Source organism: Fukomys damarensis, unplaced genomic scaffold (genome assembly GCF_012274545.1).
Source record: "Fukomys damarensis isolate Sample0158 unplaced genomic scaffold, DMR_v1.0_HiC HiC_scaffold_20, whole genome shotgun sequence".
NCBI classification, from domain to species: Eukaryota; Metazoa; Chordata; class Mammalia; order Rodentia; family Bathyergidae; genus Fukomys; species Fukomys damarensis.
This window is the reverse complement of record NW_022900932.1, coordinates 22,692,286-22,708,981: the sequence shown is the minus strand read 5'-3', so window position 1 is coordinate 22,708,981 and position 16,696 is coordinate 22,692,286. Positions and strand designations below refer to the sequence as shown.

The 16,696-nt window shown below is 34.2% G+C and overlaps 1 protein-coding gene across 3 annotated transcripts in view; it reads right to left on the bottom strand.

Annotated features, from left to right (window-relative positions):
- The window catches only part of Ctnna3 (catenin alpha 3), a 1,561,788-nt gene that overhangs the window by 1,168,617 nt on the left and 376,475 nt on the right, over positions 1-16,696 (bottom strand). The window lies entirely within an intron of this gene.

The following is a 16,696-nucleotide window of genomic DNA, read 5'->3' as shown; positions in this document are numbered from 1 at the left end:
TGTGAGTTTGAGACCAGCCTGGTATAAGACTTGAATAGGCTGAAGTGACTCCATGCTAATAGGTCAGACTGTGCTTCTTCATATGCTAATTGATACCTTGGTTAACAGCCCACCCAGGGGCAAATGGTATGACAAAAGGTGACCATAGAACATTTCTGCATAAGATAAGCAATGTGTTTGCAGTCTTGTTCTGTGAATTCCCTGACCCTTTGTTTAGAAAAACCTTATAAAAAGTACCTCAGCCCCTGAGCTGCGGACTCGCTGAGCTATCTGGCTATGGGAGTGCTGTCTGGCCAGACTAATAAAGGTCTATTTACCATCTAGCCTGGTGTGTTCCTTCCTGGGTTTCTCGTTTCTCCGTGGAGCTCCTGGAGCCTTGCTGGTTGTTAGGGCTCAGCATCGTGGAGGTCTTTTTGGCTGTTCACACTCCGTGGAGTGGAAATGAGACTTTTAAGTCTTACACTGGGATACATAGTGAGTTCCAGGTCAGTCTCAACTACATACTGAGACCCTGTCTCAAAAAACAAAAACAAAACAAAACAAAAAATGTAGTGTTATAATTTACTCAATTTTATTCATTATGTTATTCCTAAATTTGAAGGGAATTCTTTAAATGACTCAAACTTGTTTACTGTAAAATTTTATATACTTTACTTCTGTTCTTACCTTTACAGAAGTTTTACATATATTTAATTTTTCTGATGTTTTTAATCTATTGAGATTATAATATAGTTTTTTCTTTTAATTTTGTTAATGGGGGTGAATAACTTCAGCAGAGATTCTAATATTGAACTAAGATCACATTCCTGGAATAAATTTTACTTTCTCATTGTGACTATTTTACCTATTGCTAAGTAGTTTGTTCACATTTTATTTAGGATTTTTTAATTTAATTTTATATATTGGATTAGTAATGTGAGTTTCTTTCCTTACCTAAACTATATCGTGTTCAAACTGGTTTCAGCAGCTGTATGTAATGAGAGTTATTTCTTTTGTTAGTCTCAGGACATTCTTATGGAAATACATTTAAATATCCTCCAAAAGCTTTGTGGTATTTTGCAAAAATTTATGGGACTGCTGTTTGCTTTAAGCAAAAACTAATTTATCTGTTTTAATTCATATCATCTATTCCTGAGCCAGTTTTAGCAAGTTATATTTTCCTGAGAATGCTACCGTTTCATCTAGAATTTTACTTAAATAAAATTTTCACAATATTCTTTTAGTATTGTAGTATATACAATAGTGATAGTGTCCTCTCCCTTTTCATTTTTGCACGCTGTTTTCTGTCTGCTCTCATACTTCCTAATCTAGCTCAGCAGCGCTTTGTCAATTTTATAGGTCTTTTCAAAGAACACAGTTTGGCTTGTTGATCTCTACTGCATTTTTGTTTATGATTTAATTAGTTTCTATTCTTATCTTTATTAATTTATTCTTGCTGGGTTTCTTATTTGCTTTGCTTCAAATCAAAACTGGAAACGCTGATTATCAATTTTTTTAGTTTTTCCTCTTTCCTAAGCATTGTAGGTGATAAATTTCCAAGTATTCTCTACAGCTAGATCCCTCAAGTTTTGTTCTATTTTATTTCTCAGAAGTACATTTTACTTTTAATAATATTTTATTCATCACCCAGGAGTAATGCAGATGTGCTTTTCAGTAAGATTCCAAGTAAGAAATTTCACTTATTTACCTAAATATATATCTAGGTGGCCTATATACTACCAGTTTTTTTTTAATTATCAGCTCAGTACTGTCATTTTTGTTAATTTCCTTGAAAAGAATGTTTCACAACTGCTTGAATTTAACCTTTTTAACTGTAGATAATTATTAACAATTTATTTTTAGAAATACTGATATAGCTATAATCCCTTTATTTGGGTAGGTGTTACTGAATATCTTTTTTCATCCTATGATTTGCAAACCTGTTACTTTTTCCATAGATAGAGATATAGATATGTGCTCCATATGTGTATATACACATAACCTTTTTATAAACATACTGTAGCTAGATTTTGTTTTTTAAGTTTCCAACATTTGTTTGAAGTGTTTAGGTTTTCTTTCTTTACAGGTATGATTACAAGAATACCTGGGTTTATCACAGGATATCTACAATTATTTATCCTGCTTTGCCATTTGTGTCTTTATTTCCTTTTTTTTTTTTTTAGATTGAATGTCTTATTTTCTTGCTTCATTTTTCCATTCTCCAAATTTGAAAATTATATAGCCTATTAGTATATATTTTCTAGATTACTTTAGAGTCTGGACATTTTAATATGCTTATCTAAAATGAAGGTCTAAATTAAATCACCATCTTTATCTTTCTCCTAAAATATAGAGATTCTGCAAAATTAACTCTGATTCCATTCTTCCTAATTATAATTATAGTATGTTTCCAGGCATATTAATTGCTTTTTGGGTTTTTTTTTTTTTTTTTTTTTTTTTTTTTTTTTTTTTTTTTTTTTTTTTGAGACAAGGTCTCACTATGCAGTTGAGACTGACCAGGAACTTACCATGTAGCCCAGGCTGGTCTCGAACTCAGAGTGATCCTCCTGCATCTGCCTCCCAAGTGCTGGGATTACAGGCATATGCCACCACGCCCAGCTTTAATTCTGTATTTTAAATTATATAACGTATACATAGTTAATCCTTTTAAAATTAATATTTGAGCACTAGCAAACACATTTACTATTTCTCTTGCTTACAAACTCCTTATATTTATATCTCTAGTGTATGATATTTTTTGTAGGAATTCTCATCAGTGAAAGGTTGCTGATAATAAACTATACAAAGTTAGGATTTGGTAAAGGTCTTTATTCTTGAAAGATAGTTTTCTTTAGTGTGTACTGAATTCATGGTTAAGTTATTGTCTCTCAGGATAATTCCACTGTCTTGAAATGTCTATATTTAAGAAATTGACCATTAGTCTTCACCCACAGGGAATGCTTTTTCAATTTTTTAAGAAATCTCTTGTCTTTGGGTCCTTCAGCTTCACTGCATTATTGTAAATGTAAAAATGTTTAGATTTTTTTTTGTGTGTGGGTTTTTTGTTTTGTTTTTTTTTGTTTTTTTGTGGGTTTTTTTTTTGGTACTGGGGATCCACTTAGGACCTTGAGCTTATGAAGCAGGCGGCAGAACCACTGAGCTAAATTCCTGGCCCAACATATTTTGTTTAGGATTTATTGGGCTTCTTACCTGTGTGGATTGTCATCTTCCACAATTTCTAGGTTTCTCAGTAACATTTTTTCATTTTTCCCATTTTTCATTCTTACATTAGAGTAGTTTAGAACTTCTCACACTACCTTTTGTATATACTGTTTTTATGTAATTTGGATTTTTTTTTTTCCTGTGAGGAACTCAAAGTAACTGACTTTTCCATATCACTAATCCTCTAAATATGTTTTTACCTGATTGTTGAATTATTCTATTTTTCACTTTAGTAGCTTTTGTTTTCTTGTTTTTCTTGGTACCAGGTATCGAACTCTGGACCTTGCGCTTGTGAGGCAGACTTCAACACCACTGAGTTAAATCCCCTGCCCCTATTTTTCACTTTAGATACTTCTGCCTGGTAAATTTTGAAAATCTTTGGTTCCGTCAACATAATAATTATACTTTAAATGAATAAATGAAAGAATAATGCATATGTAACATACTAATTTATATTTAGTGACAATTTCAATACCTATAATGCTTGCAGATTTTATTCTGCAATTCATTCTTTATATAAAGTCTCATTCATAATGGTTTCCTTATTTATGTGTTTGCAGAATTTATCTTCCTTGGAAATATGTGGGAATTTTTTGAAGACTAGGATATTTTTAAAAAAAGTTTTGAATTTTCATTTGGTGAGTCCCAGGAGGTATCGCCAGGATAAGGAAGCTTTAAGTTAGATTTTCTACTGGGATTTTAGAGGCTACAAAGCTAATATGAATTTTTACTCCAAATCCAGATGAGGACAGGGTTTGATTAGAAAATTTCCAAGGTACATTCAGTCCCCTTTTTCCCCACCCCTGAGCCACTCAGTCAACTCCAAGAGACGTTTTCTACCTGCTGCAGTAGGGACTAATGTTTTTTTGTTTTGTTTTGTTTTTCATTTATCCATCAAAGTGGTGATAGTTAAAATTTGATTCCCAAATTCTTCCAACGGTCTCTCATGTGACTTTCCAACTAGTAGGATAAAAAGCTTTGTCTTTTGAACTACATTATTGGGCTTTCAAAATTCAAGCTCTAGGCCATAATGAAAAAGAATTATCCCATATTCCTCAGCACAATGCTGGTGCTAGCTTGACAATATGGATTTGTGCTCTCTTCCTATCCACCCTCAAAAAACTCCCCTAATTTACCTAATACATTAATTATGTATGGAAAAATATGATATCCATCAGTTTTAGTTCTTCTGATTCATTATATTTCCAGAAACCAACTAAGTTTTTTAGAACTCATATTAAAGTACTTTTAGGTATCAGTGATGCACATTTTTTCTTAGCTCCTAAATGTTAATCTGGTTGGTAGAGGTTCTTTATTTTCTCCTTTAAGTGAAAATATAACACTATTAGGACTATAGTCCCCCAAATCATTCCTTTTAGTCAAAGATGATGTATGTTAGAAGCTGAAGAGAACGAACACTAAGGATGGATAGCTATTGAGAGAAGAAAATACACACATACACTTTTTTTTCCCCTCTTTATGATGCCTTATTACAGAAAAGATTTTTGAGCATCGTATCATTTAGATTTGTTTATGTTACTTTCCCTCATCAAAATTCACGGCCCAGTTAAAAATTAGATAAAAATAGAGCCTTATTTCCCACATATATACATTTCTAGTTGGATAAAAGAGGAAAAAAAGAGAAAGAGAAAAATGATTTTACTACAATACCAGAAAATTCCATACAGCATTCTTGCATCCATTCTCTCTTTCACTGACATTTATCCACCACTTACTATGTATGATGTACTGCTCCAGGTAGTGAGATTATAACAATGAATAGGGAACACATGAATGATGATAGAGAAATAAATATACAAATGAAAGAAGCAAATAATATTACAGCTGTTTGAAAATAGGAAAGTAGTGTCTATGTTTCCTTTGCTATTATCTTCTTGAGTGAGGATGTAAATAATTCTTCTTTACCATGATTATGATAACTGTTTTCTCCCTCTACCCAGAAGAAAATATGCTTCGATGAGCTTACACAATTTTCACTGGCAAAATTTCTTGCTTAAAAATATTTTCAAAATTCTATTAATCTACATTCAATGCTTCTCAACTCTCATTTAGTCACAAATGCAGAAGAAACACCCTACAATTCACACTGGCCTTTCCAATAAATCAATCTAATTCAACTTCTATTTTCTTCACCAATAAATCTCGAGTTTCAAACCCACAACCAGTCATGGGGCAGAATGAAGATTTAACAAAAGCTTCTGTGTGGTAGTTGTTGAGGAAGCATTCTGATACATTTCCACACTATAAACATTTAATGAGACTTGCTCCCAACAGAGTATTTAGTATATCAATTTATTTCATAGTATTATATTAGCAGGAACAAAATAGAACAAAGGTTATTTTAGATCATTTACCAATATAGCTCCCTGTAAATAATGAAAAGTGCAACCATTTAATTTACAAAATCATTTTAAAAATGTTTAAATGTTTGATAAATTCTGCTTTATCTAGTTCAGACAGTGTCAGCAGCTATTTGTACCTTGGATACAAAAAATATATATAAAATTTAGGCATTTTGTACCAGTTTGTGCCTCCAAAAATCTAACTACAAATGAATTTCAAAGGTTGTTAGGACTGTGTTAACATTTCAGGGAAATGTCTTCAGGACTTCCACTTTCCTATTTCAGAAGCTAGGTTGCCATATAAAGGACCTTTCTTAAGAAAGAAAGGACTGAGCCAGGCTTGGTGACACACACCTGTAATCCTAGCACTCTGGAGGCTGAGGCAGGAGGATCGCTGTAAGTTCGAGACCAGCCTGGGCTACATAGTGAATTACAAGTCAGTCTCATACATAGTGAGACCCTGTCTCAAAAAACAAAAGAAAAGAAAGAAAGGACTGTATTCCTATCCCTATTCCCACTCCCACTGAAGCTACACATATTCTCTCCCCCTTTCCAACCTCTGCCATTTCTTGCCTGTAGCCTTCCTTTTAAAGTGAGAAACAGCAGAAGCCTCAGAAGGAGGAACAATTTGGAAAATTTCTGTCTTGTTCTATAATCCTAATTATATAAAATGCAATGCTGGGATAAATGAAACCCCTTATGGGAGCATCCTCTGGCACAATTCTTTAATACTATAGAAAATGTGCTATATGGTGCTATCCATCTACTCTGGCAAATTTCACCTCACTGCACTAGACACTCCCAAAATACATATTATTTCTACTTAAATGACTCCACCAATAATGTCTTATCCAGCAAAAAGTTATTCCACCTTTTTGACTCAGTTACATTTATAATTTTTCTGATGGTTTATATAGACTAAGAATTATCCCATGAATTACGTTGAATTTTGACTAAGCATGCTAAGCTCTAGCTGTAAGAACTCAATAAAGCACAGAAATTCTTCTGATATGTGAGAAAATCAACTCACAACCTGTCTACTACTTCTCAACACCTTTCCGACTTCAGGAAGTTATATAACTTATATAACTCAGTTTTATTTTCAGTAAAAAATAACTTATAGGGACAATAATAATAAAGTGAACAATTAATGTAAAAATTTCAGCAATCAAGAAGTGTTATCTATTTACTTTTTAAGGGCCTGGTACTCAACCAGTATTTAGATGATGTCTACTAATATCAGCTAGAATCTCTGACTTTGAAAAGGAGTTTTGGACCTTGTTATGTAAACAAGACATGCACCTAATGGAAAACATTATTACATTCATAATATTATTATTATTATTCATTATACAGGGCAAAAAATTAGATGAAGAAGTATTATTAGAGTCATCATTCATCTTCTGGCTCATTAGACAAAGAGTTCCTAAAATTGTCAAATACATGATAATAACTAGAAATTTAATAAATTTTCACAGGGATGCCAATAATTAGGAATTTAAGGGTGCTGAATTAGAAATAAAGACATTTCTTTGAAGATGTGTAACTAATGGAAAGGTATTCTAAAATTAAGTGTATCAGTTATTTAATAAGTATACCATGAAGTGAATAATATTAGGCACAATATAGGCATAATATATATTTTGTTTCATTTTTTAAAGTTACCAATAAAAGTTTAGTAATTTTAATTTTATTTATCTGTTTATTATGGAAGAATCTGCTTCCAAATAGTCATCTCAATTGATAGTATTAAAAGATAAGATTACAGAGGCAGAGACATATGGGGCTGGCCTGCTACCCCAGTCCCATAACTGGGCCTCAGCAGCAGACCAGTGAGAGGCAGAACCACATGGGGCTGGCCTGCTACCCCAGTCCCACCACCGAGTCCTTGGCAGCAGACCAGTGAGAAGCAGAGCTGTGCAGGCACCTGCGGTCTACTCACAGTGCACACACACACACACAAAGACACACACACACCTCCTCCTGGCTGTGCTGGTACCAGGATTCACTCCACAGAGACACAGGAGTTCACAAAGGCCATTGTTCTGAGCTCCAGCCTCAATTTTTATTTAATTCACATAGTTAAAGGTAATAGATTAATAACTACCACAAATGGCCATTTTTCTAAGCTGTGCTTGATGCTATTGTGTTGCTGATTGTATCACTTGGGCAAAGGTAGTGTGATTGATCTAATAGTTTTCCTTCACGGTATAGTGAAAAAGAGACTGCCTCAGAGTTATTAGGGACCCAAAATCTAAAGACAAGCTATAACAAGAAGATCAAGTATTAATCCAGGAATTAAACAAAGGACAATACAAACAACAAAAATAGAAATGAGAACACATTCATACAAGGAACAAGCAGAAACTCAGGCTGCCAGCCAACTAGGCAAATTCTGGGGGAAATGAGGTGGATAAGTCTGATAATCAACCACCTGGACACCCTGAACTGATAGCACAGGAAGTAACAAAACAGATGAATGAAGCTCTAGAAAAATTCAAAACAGAAATAATTTCCCAGATAACTACAGAAATGGTGAACACACTGAAGGACCTAATTAGAGACTCTAGAACAGAAACAGATAAAAAAAAGATAAAGTTCAAGACCATGATAAAAGCCATGAATGCCCAACATAGGAAAGAAGTGGAATGCATGAAACAGATTCAAACAGATATCCAGGAGATTAAAAACTCTATTGGAAGTATACATAACAGTCTGAGCCAATCTGAAGACAGACAGAATGTCAGATGTAGAAGACAGGATGGTGGTCAGTGACCATGAAAAGAAAGATCTCTTAAAAATAGTAAGGGAACATGAGAAATCAATCCGACAGCTCCTAGATGATGCAAAGAAGAATAATAAAAGACTGATAGGAGTCCATGAAAAAGCAGGAGAAAGTACAAGTGACATAAAACATCTGTTCACAAAATTAATGACAGAAAACTTCCAAAACAGAGCAAAAGAATTTGACATACAGATAAGTGAGCCATACAGGACTCCAACTAGCCACGGTTAAAAAAAAAAAAAAAAATCTACACATAGACATAATAATCAAGATCCCAAAGAAGAAAAAAATTCTACAAGCAGTTAGAGAAAAGAAACAAATCACATGCAAAGGAAAGTCCATAAGAATTATAACAGACTTTTCAACACAAACACTCAAGTCAAGAAGAGTCTGGAGTGAGGGATTTCAAGCTCTAAAAGAAAACAAACTCCAACCTAGACTTATGTATCCTGCAAAAGTATCTCACAAAATCAATGGGGAAATAAGAAATTTCCATGACAAAGAACACCTGAGAAACTTCATGAATACCAAACCAGCACTTCAGACAATTCTAAATAATATCCTAGAAAAAGATAATGAAGATCACAACTCCATGAAGCCCAGCAGAACAAATCTAGCAGGCAAGGCAAAAAATTAAAGGGAGAAGGGGGAAAAATTAAAAAGAGCCAACAACAGGAAAATAAAATGATGATGATAAGTCCACACGAATCAGTTATAGCCATCAATGTTAATAGCCTCAATTTACCAATCAAAGAAATAGACTTGCAGATTGGATTAAGAAGCAAAATCTAACAATATGCAGTATACAAGAAACACACCTAGTTCAAAAAAATCTCATAGACTGCAATCAAAAGAATAGAAAACAGTTCTCCATGCAATAGGAACCCAGAAAAAAGCAGGGGTAACTATCTTATTTCCAGACAGAGTAAACTTCAAACCAAAACTAAGAGAGACAAAGAAGGTTACTACATTCTTATAGAGAACAATCCAAGAGGAAGAGATGATAGTCATAAATATATGTGCACCAAATACTAACAAAGAAATTTTAGGGGCCATGAAAAACCAAATAAACACTAATACAATTATACTGGGAGACTTCAATACCCAACTGTCACAGACTGATCATCTAGACAAAAAAATCAACAACAAAGTGCTCCACAGAGGTCATTCTCCAAAATAGCCCAAATACTACCTCATGCAAACACACAAACACACACACACACACACACACACACACACACACACACACATATGATCATACCATAGTGTAAGAAAACTGGAGATCAATAGCAAAAGAAACTGCTCAAACTTCAAAAACACATGGAAATTGAATCATACTTTCCTGAACAACCAATGGGTCACAGAGGAAATTAAAGAAGTTTTTACAAATAAATTATAATGCCAATACAACATACAGAAATCTCTGGTACACAATGAAAGCACTTCTATGAGGGAGAATTGTACCTGTGAATGCCCACACTAGGAAAACAGAGGAAGCTCAAATACATAACCTAATGCTGAATTTTAAGCTTCTAGGAAAAGAAGAACAAACACAAAACTCATACAAGGAAGGAAATTATAAAGATCAGAGCAGAAATCAATACAATGGGGACTACAGAACAATACCAAAAAAAATCAATGAATTGAAGAGCTGCTTTTTAAAAGAATAAATAAAATTGATAAACTCTTAGTCAATTTTATTTAAAAAATTAAAGAAATCCTTAAATCCATGCAATTTAGGCATGAAAAGGGTGAAGTCAAAACAATCCAGAAGAAATCCAGAGGGTTACAAGTACCTACTTCAAAAACCTGTACTCTAATAAAATGGAAAACACAGAAATGGACAGATTTCTAGATACATATGAATTACCAAAGTTGAAAGAAGATATAAAAAATTTAAAACCCCTAATTAAAATCAGTAAAATTGAAAGCATAATTAAAAATTTAACAAAAAAGAAAGCTCAGGTCCTGATGGCTTCATTGCTGACTACTACAAAACATTTAGAGAACTACTGCTACTATTTTTAAACTTTGGAAGCAAGTGTTACTTTGACTCCAAAACCAGGGTAAGTACAACGAAAAACCAAAACTACAGGCCAATCTCTATAATGAATACACATGCAAAATCCTCAATAAGATACTGGCAAACAAAATACAAAGGGCCATCAAGAAGATCATACACCCTGACCAAGTCAGATGTATCCCAGGGATGCAAGGATGGTTCAACATATGTAAACCAATAAATGTAATACACTATATTAACAGAGTCAAAGACAAAAACCACATGGTTATCTGAAAAGATGTAGAAAAAGCATTCAACAAAATTCAACACCCATTCATGATAAAAACCCTACAGAAAATTGGAATAGATGGTGTTTATCTCAACTTGATAAAGGCTATCTATGAAAAACCAACAGCCAACACCATACTAATGGTCAAAAACTGAAAACCTTCATGATAAAATCAGAAACAAGGCAAGGATGTCTGCTATCACCACTATTACTCAATATAGTTTTAGAAACATTAGCCACAGCAATCACACAAAACAAAGAAATAAAAGCAATTAAGATAGGAAAGGAAGAAGTCATACTGTCATTATTTCCTGATGATATGATACTCTACATAGAAGATCCAAAAACCTCTGCCAAAAGACATCTAGACTTAATTATCAGATTCAGTACAACAGCCTGGATACAAGGCCTAGACTCAAAAATCGGTGGCCTTCCACACAAATGACAGACTCACAGAGACAAATTAGGGAAACAATCCCTTACACAATACCATCCCAAAAAATGAAATATCTAGGAAACAATCTAAAAATGGAGGCAAAAGATCTCTGCATTGAGAAATACAACTCTCTGAAAAAAAAGATTGAAGAGGACATAAGAGGATATAAATCCCTTGCTTCTGGGTAGGAAGAATCAATATAGTGAAAATGGCATTATTTCAAAATAATTGGCAAAAGACCTCTGCATTGAGAAATACAACTCTCTGAAAAAAAAAGATTGAAGAGGACATAAGAGGACATATAAATCCCTTGTTTCTGGGTAGGAAGAATCAATATAGTGAAAATGGCATTATTTCAAAACTGCTATACAGATTGCAATGCAATCCTATTGAAATCCCAACAGTATATTTCACTGAACTAGAGAAAAAAAATACAAAAATTCATTTGGAACCAGAAGAGACCTGGAATAGCAAAAGTCATTCTAGGCAACAGAGACATGGCAGCGGGTATCACAATCCTCAACTTGAAATTATACTACAAAGCCACTGTGATAAAAACAGCATGGTACTGGCAAAGAAACAGACCCAAGGATCAGTGGAATTCATTAGAAGATGCAGAAACAACTCCTGACATTTTCAGCTACCTCATCTTTAACAAAGGAGCCAACCATCCTTACTTGAGGCAAGATACCTTCTTTCCTCCAAATGGTGTTGGAAAAACTAGATTTCAATTTGCCAAACATTAAAACTAGACCCCTATCATCACCATATACTAAACTAAAATCCAAGTTAAAAAAAAGATATAAATATTAAAACAGAAATACTAAACTTGCTGGAAGATAGGTAGAACTCTTAAAGATATTGTCATAGGAAGAGATTTTATGAACAAATCCTCAATTGCACAGGAACTAGCACAAAGAATCAGCAAGTAGGATCTCATTTTTTAAAAAATATTCTTCACTGCCAAAAAACTCACCAGCAGAGCTAAGAGACAACCCAAAAGTGGGAAAAAATTTTCACCAGCTAGTCCTCAGACACAGGTCTACTATCTAGAATATATAAAGAACTCAAAAAAGTCAGACACCCCCAAATATAAAGACCCAATTCTAAAATGGGCTTCTGAAATGAACAGACATTTTTCAAAAAAAGAAGTAAAAGCATCAAGTAAACATATGAAACAATGTTAAACATCACTGGTCATTCTAGAGATGCAGATGAAAACAACACTGAAATTCCACTTCACACCAGAAAAAATGGCTGCTATCAAGAAATTAACCAAAAACAAATGCTAGTGGAGTTATGGGGAGAAAAGAACCCATCTTCATTGTTGGTGGGAGTGCAGACTGGTGCAACCACTGGAAATCAGTATGTGATACCTCAAACAACTAGGATTAGAAGTCCCATTTGACCCAACTATTCCTCTGCTGGGTATCTTCCCAAAAGAATTAAAAGAATCGTACCACAGTGATATATGCTCACACGTGTATATAGTGGCATAGCTTGTAATAGCTAAAACTTGGAAACAATTGCCCATCAACTGGAGACTGGATAAAGAAGATTTGTTTTTTCTATAAAATGGAGTACTACTCAGCCATAAAGAATGAGAATCTAGAGACATTTATAGCTAAGTGGATGCACATTGAGACTACACTCTTGTGAAATAAATAAGACACATGAGTATTTACCAAATAGTTTCTCTGGTGTGAAAAACTAAAAGTGTAAATAAGGTTCAAATGATATAATTGAGAATGTGAAATAGGAAGAAAATGGCTAAGGGAAAAGAAAAAATGTGAAAAAAAATGGAAAAATGGAAACAAAGTCTTTGTAAATAGGGAACGATGAATAGGGTGAAGGGAGGGCAGGAGGTATGGGAAAAAAACAAGAACTGAGACATATCATGTAAAGGTATGAGATCCCAATGATAAATGTAACTGTATTGTTTGCTTTAAATGTACCAATAAACTTAACAGGAAAAAAATAAAACATGTAAAAAAATGTTCAACATCACTGGTCATTTGAGAGATGCAGATGAAAACAACAATGAGGTTCCATCTCACCCAAGAAAGAATGCCTGCCATCAAGAAGTCAATCAATAAATTCCGGCAGGGGAGAAAGGAACCCTTCTTCATTATTGGTAGGAGTGCAGACTGGCGCAACCACTGTGGAAATCAATATGGAGATACCTCAGAGAACTAGGATTATAAGTCCCATTTGGCCCAGCCATCCCTCTGCTGGGTATCTTCCCAAAAGAATTAAAAGAATCATATCACAGTGATATATGCTCACCCGTATTCAGAGCAGCACAGTTTGTAATAGCTAAAACTTGGAAAAAGCCCATTTGCCCATCAGAGACTAGATAAAGATGTGGCTCTTTAATAAAATGAAGTAGTACTCAGCCAAAAAGAATGAGAAATTAGAGACATTCTTCAGTAAGTAGATGCACATTGAGGACATACTCTTAAGTGAAATTAGTAGGACAGACATGTGTAAATATCATATAGTTTCTCTGGTGTGATAAAGTGTATATAAGGGTCAAAATATATAAATGATATTGTGTAATAGGAAGAAAAGGTCTAAAGGTGTAGGGGAAGTGGGAGGGGTAGGGGAAAGGAAAAATAAGATAAAAGGAAAAACAGAAACTAAGTGTTTGTAAATAGGGAAGCATGGAGGGGGTAAAGGAAGGGCAGGGGAATGGGGAAAAAATAAGAACCACAATACATCATGTAAAGGTACAAAATCCCAATGATGAATGTAACTGTATTGTATAACCTAAAATGTATCAATAAAAATAAATAAATAAGGTAAAATTTATTGAGCACTTACTATGTGGTATCACTGCATTAGTACATTATTAAATCATTGATTCTGATAATAACACTAAGTTGTCAGATTTGTCATCATTCAAATAATATAATTAAGAAAACTCAGAGTCACCTAAATAACTTTTCTTATGTGTGAAAGGTATTACATGCTACAGCTGGGATTAAAATCCAGGAATTTGGGCTCCAGAACCCATGTCTTTAACCTCTATGTTATGCTGCTTCCTATAAAGGAACTACTGGAATGGCGTATGATCTTTGATATTATAGTGAAGGTCTGAAGATATCTCAGTGCCAACATGTTTAAGAAAGACCTTCCTCCCATAATCACCTTCACCTACAGTCTTCCCCAGCATGGTTGATGAAAACATTATCCAATCTGCTTTTCAGGCAAAACACAAAAAAACTAAAACCAACTTTTTAAATTATCTGTGGTAGATACAGGAATATGTTACTCACATCACCCTTCCAAGAAGAAATTGCTGTCCAGCTGTGGGCTAACTCCCTACCCCAATAATTTATACACTTTTCAGGCCATAGAGACCCACTAGTGACTGAAAGAGGCATAAAGGCCTGGTCATTGCTACCTAACAAACTACACTCTGAAAGGCAATGTTCTCACCAGAACTTGCTGTTGATTGGTCCAGGCTTTGTGGTTCTGACTCTGAGACAGACTTCTTTCCTTTTCCCTCTCCAAATGTTAATCCAAATAACAGCTTAGATCTCAAACTCTATTCTGCGTGGGATATTGGAGAAATCAGCCTACAACAGAGGATATGACTCTAACCTTTTCTCAAATCCCACATCCAAACTGTCAAGATCCATTTGACTCTACTTACAAAATTTAGCCCAATGTCCACCGACACCACCGTGTTCCAACTAACATGAGGTGGAATGAGGTACGGCATGTACAGTATAAGGATGAGACCTGGACTCTCAGGGAAAAGCCTCTTGCTTGGTTTTGCAGATTCCCCACCTTATTCCTCTTCTTCAGTCTATGCTCAATGTGAAGCCAACATAGTCCTTTTAAAACGAAGAATCCATTTATGAAAATCTTACAATGAATTCCACCAACATCAGAGGAGAACCTACACAGCTCTCCGTAAACTCATCCCATTGGTTCTCTACACTCAGACCCTGTGCCTGGCTCCTGACCCTTTAGCTATTTGATCTTTTTTACCTATTTGACAAAGGGGCAAAAAATATACACTGGAGGAAAGATAGCCTCTTTAGTAAGTGGTGCTGTGAAAATTAGATATCCACTTGCAGAAGACTAAGTCTAGACCCATATATCTCACCATGTACTAAATTAAAGTCAAAGTAGATCAAAGATCTAAATGTTAAAACAAAAACACTTACCTGCTGAAAGATAAAATAGGTAAAACTCTTGAAGACACAGTACTTTCTAAAATAGAATCCTGGTTACACAAGATATAATACCAAGAATTAAGAAAGGGGGGAATTATATCAAATTAAAGAGCTTCTGCACAGCAAAGGAAACAACCAACAGAGTGAAGAAACAACCTATAGAATGGGAAAAAAGGGCTGGGGACTTAGCTCAGCGGTTCAGTGGCCCACCTTGCAAGCTCAAGGACCTGAGTTCAATCCCAGGTACCAAAAATAAACAAACAAACAAACAAACAAAAGTAATGGGAAAAAATTTTTTTGTAACAGGAATCAAACCCAGTACTTTGCCCTTGCAAGGTAGGCAGCAGCATCACTGAGCTAAATCCCCAGCCCAGGGGAAAAAAAAATTTCTAGCTATTCCTCAGACAGAGGACTATATCAAGAATATATAAAGAACTAAAAAAATTAGACTCCCCAAAATAAAAGATGCAATCTAAAAATGGGCAACTGAAATAAATAAAAACTTCTTGGAAAAAAGTAAAAATGGTCACTGAATACATACTAAATACATAAGTAAAACTACAGTGAAATACCATCTTATACCAGAAAGAATAGCTGTCATCAAACTTTTAATAATAACAAATGCTGGCTTGGGTGTGGAGGAGAAAGGAATTTTCTGCCTTATTCATGGGAATATAAACTAATACAACCACTATGGAAGTCAAAATAGAGATTCCTCAAAAAACTAAAAGTAGAAATTCTATTTGACTGAGCTATCTTCTAGGTATCTTCCCAAAAGAATTCAAGTGACCATATAAAAGGTTACATGAATACACGTTTATAGGAGTACAATTTATAAAAGCTATATCTTGGGAATAATACATATGTCGATCAACGAATGGATAAGGAAATTGTGGTATTAATACACAATTGGAGTAGTAATCTGCAATCAAGAAAGATGAATTTGAGGAATTTTTAGGTAAATTGATGCAACTTGAAAACATATTGTTAAATGAAATAAGTCAAACATACAAGATTAAATATTGCATGGTTACTCTTATGCCAGAAACTGAAAAAGTACACATATATTCAAAGAAAGAGCAAAATAGGAAGATAAGTTGGAAATAGAGAGAAGTTCAAATAATGCTACAAATCACCTATTCTGTTGTTTCAAAAATAATAGATATGCTAATTTGTTTCATTTATAATTCTAATCCCTTGCAGTTCATTGAAAAGAAAGTGTTGTACTGTTACCTCTTTGTTTCTGGTCTGTCTTGTACTCTGAGTAACTACTTTGAAAACAATGATAGGTGCTGATTTAATTATTCTCATATTATTTGTAATTAAATTTTGTTTTATTTTTTCACAATATAAAAAAATTTAAAACACATGAGCCTTTGTAAAGAGAGGCAATCAGATATATTCCAAGCACGTAGAATAGTGCCAGTCATACA